Genomic DNA, 3,881 nt, shown 5'->3' with positions numbered 1-3,881 from the left:
GAATTATTCAAAGACAAGAGGAGACATGTTCCTTGTTACAACAGTCTTCTCCATGAGCCAAACCTTCCTAGGAAGGTATGGCTATGTGCGATCTTGAGAGTCTATGGGAGAAATTCTCACATAGCTATTTACTTAACCTCGCCAAGCTGCAATATTTACTAAGAATGTTGGGATAATAGTACCCACTTTGGTACAAGGACTAAATGGCATAGCATTTGGTTTGTTTTGGGGTTGTCTTTTTGTTTTTTTAAGTTAGAAAATAACTTTATTTGTTCTAGGGCATTAGCCAGAGTCCCCTTAGAACTTCTGAAACTGCTTCTTGGTGCCAGCAGCCTTGGTGACCTTGAGCTCATTGACTCTAACCATCTTTCTCAGGGGTCTGCATTCTCCAACAGTGACAATGTCCACTCTGTATATCCCTAAAACAGGGGCACAGGTGCACAGACATGTTCTTGTGACTCTTCTCAAAGTGATTGTACTCTCTGATGTAATAGAGATAGTTCCAGTGGATGACAATGGTCCTCTGCATCTTCATCTTCATCACAACACCAATCAGGAACTGACCTCAGATGGAGACATTACCAGTGAAGAGGCATTTCTTGTCTATGTAGATGCCCTTGATGGCTTCTTTGGGCATCGTGAAGCCTAGATGAATTTTTCTGTAGTACTGAGGGAGTTTATCTTTGCCAGTTTCTCCCAGCAAAACACGCTTCTTGCTTTTGAAAGATTGTACGCTACATTTGGTAAGCATGCTCTGTCTGAATGTCCACCATCTTACCGGCAGCCTAGGAAAAGGAGAGATAGGCCCAATTCCGACTTCTTTATTCGCTACCAGCATAGCATTTGATAAATCCATCAAAGAAAGCCTGGTACACTTAATACGTGTTAGCCATTGCTGTATTTGGATTGAGAAAGGTAATTGTTGTACTGTATTAGAAATGTACCAGGCTAGGCTGGTACATGTGCTGACTTTAGACTTTGTTCAATCATAGCTTCCAAGTTCCAGGATATGAGCGACCTATAACAAGAATAAAAGAATCAGAGTGGAAAAACAGAAGTCCTCTTCTTACCTGACCCCCAATCCAATCCTGAAGTCATAAGCCTTGCTTGCATGCTTGTACCCAACCTCTCTATCTTCAATTTTATCTATGCCTCCCCTGTCCCAATGAAAAGACTCTTTGTGATTAGAAGAGACAAGATCTGCCACTGGGAACTGGACACATGAAATGGTCCATACAAGCTACAAAGGTAAACTGGGGACATTTGGACAAGAACTTCAGTACCTAAAACCAAATGTGTGGCCTATTATGGAGAACAGGGCACCTAGCTGAGTGTTCTCATGTTATCATAAGGGGCTCATGACAACTCAGATCAAGGGGCCAAAGAAAGGGACCTCAAAGTGTGGGGTCCTGGTGAAGAGCCTCTTTAGCCTGGATCTAAGTAGTTCTGATTTCATCTCTTGGAAAATTATTGTTTTAAAAATAAGAGTTTTATAATTATACAGTGAGCATACCATAAAATTCACCCATGTGAAAAATACAATCCAGTATTCATACTGGATTGGATTTTATTATATAGAGTTCTGCAACACACACAACCCCTAGAGAGGACAAAGGAGAGGAGGCCAGTACTCCGCATGTTCCTTCTCCCATTCCCTCTACCACTACTGGGGTAGTAAGTGACAGTCCAACCTTTAAAAATTTAAGTTTCTGGTATCACATGGCTCCTAAGGACAACGCAGTTTCTTAATTAAGGTCCAATGAGGAAATGATGATTTTAGCTAGACTTAATTTCAACTACACAGGAGGCCAACACATAAGGATCTCAAGTTCAAAACCAGCCTCAGCAACATGGTAAGAGCAGGGGGGGAGCAGAGAGGATAGATAGATAGATAGATAGATAGATAGATAGATAGATAGATAGATAGATAATAGATAGACAGAGAGAGAGAGAAAGAGAGAGAGGATTTAATTTCCAAATTAAAAGGGAAGCTCTTCCAAATTAGTACCTTCCTAATAAATCCTTAAGGGAAAGTTTGTCTAGTATTTCACTTTGATACACTGTTGTCAGAAATGAGTCTAACTATTTACAGAGGGAAACTAAAGAACTCTACAGACTTCATTGACTTCATTCTCCTCAACACCCAAAAGCCCCCTCCCAACTCAGGAGCCAGTGTACTTAGGGAGTCAAGCCCAGTTAGAATGATAGAGACACAAGTCCTTTGGCTTCTAGATTGATGCGATACACTGCTGCCAGAGCTGAGGGACCCAGCTACCTGAGTGTGAGAATGAGCTGAGTCTGTCTAGTCACCTGCAGCTCTGGGCCCCTCACCTCTAACGATAGTGCATCTCAACAGTCTAAGCTAAAGACCTTGTGTCTCTATCATTCTAAGTGTGCTGAGTCTGTTCCTTAGTTTCCCACTGCAAATAGTTAGAATATGGGTAACAACCCCCCCCAAAAAAATAATTCACCCTATAAAACAACTGAATTGGTTCAGTTTGAACTCAACGACTAGGAATTTGGCTACCAAAGTTTCCTATACATGTTTACAGTTCTATTTGTGAATTTTGCCAAACTGTTATAATGTGCAAAAAAAAAAAAAACCCACAAAAAAATCATGATTTTTAGTAGGTGAGATAATGTAAATATTTTCATGGTGGTGGAGGTTCCTCAGGCTGCATCCCCTGGGCTACAGCTCAGTCAGCCTGGCTCAGAACAGCGAGCAATCAAGGGTCACCACACAGCGTGCAGATAAAGCAGTCTGATGAACCTCACTGATTCTCGGAATCAATCTCTTTCTCTCGTCCATATTCACAGCTATTACTATGGCTAATACTTGGGATGAATGCCTCTCTTCATGGAGCCTCATTTTATCACTTTGTAAGTTTTGATGGTATTAGCAAATTTGTAATAGCTTCTCCCTTTTCTGCTTCACAGTAGATCAAACATTAGCATTAAATGGGAAGTTTATGATTTTCCCTTAAAATAGAATCCTAATTATGTTTAAAACTATTATACTTTCTTTCTGGGTGCTTTTTCAGTAATAATTGCCAAAATGCTGCAAAGTTTCTGTCCTTCAAGACAGAACCATCTAAATCTGGCCTCTTCCAGCCTCACAGTGAATTCCAAATATGGGACTGACTTTTCCTGGCCCTGGGAGAGGCAAGCAAAACTTTAGCCATGAATTACAGTTAAAAGTGAATTTGAGACTTCCAATTTGATGTAATCAATATATGTGTAGACTTAACTACCTTTAAGCCAGAAAACCCAGATGATGTCCATTCTGGGTTAGTGAACGCTGTACTTCTGTGGGAAATGATTTGGTATGTGAGGACCAGGTCTTCAGAGGGCACGCATGTTTCTGCCCATCAGTTGTATGCATGAAAGCTTAGCTTGTCTATTTTAAAGGCCTTTCTTCACGTTTACTTAGTGTGTTTGTATGTGTATATATTATGTATGTTTATCATTTGCCATGACACAAGTGTGGAGGTCACTGGACAACTTGAGAGGATCCGTCTGTCCTTCCAAGGGGTCCCAGAGATTGATGTCAGGTGGCCAGGCTTGGCCAAGCATCCTTATCCCCTGTGCCTTCTTGGTGGCACAGGTTAGGCATCTGTGGTGGTTTGAAAGAAAATGGTTCCCAGGGGCCCATAGGGAGTAAGTGGCATTGTTGGAGGAACTGTGTCACTGGGCATGGACTTGAGGTTTCAGAAGCTCAAGCCAGGCCATTGTCACTCTCTTCCTGCTGCCTTCAGATCCAGATGTACAATTCTCAGCTACGCGTCCAGCACAATGTCTGCCTGACTGCCTCCATGTTTCCCACTGTGATGACAATGGACTAAATCTCTGTTCTGTAAGCTGGCTGCAGTCTACAGAGTGAG

General features: G+C 41.8%; 1 pseudogene; it reads right to left on the bottom strand.

Annotated features, from left to right (window-relative positions):
- Positions 1-204: 204 nt before the first annotated feature.
- On the bottom strand, positions 205-773 carry LOC110293734 (small ribosomal subunit protein uS17 pseudogene; annotated as a pseudogene).
- Between the last annotated feature and the right edge of the window lie 3,108 nt (positions 774-3,881).

This window comes from Mus caroli, unplaced genomic scaffold (assembly GCF_978045245.1).
Source record: "Mus caroli unplaced genomic scaffold, Mus_caroli_1 scaffold_6, whole genome shotgun sequence".
Taxonomy (NCBI): Eukaryota; Metazoa; Chordata; class Mammalia; order Rodentia; family Muridae; genus Mus; species Mus caroli.
The sequence above is the reverse complement of the archived record's forward strand: the minus strand, read 5'-3'. Positions and strand labels throughout refer to the sequence as shown.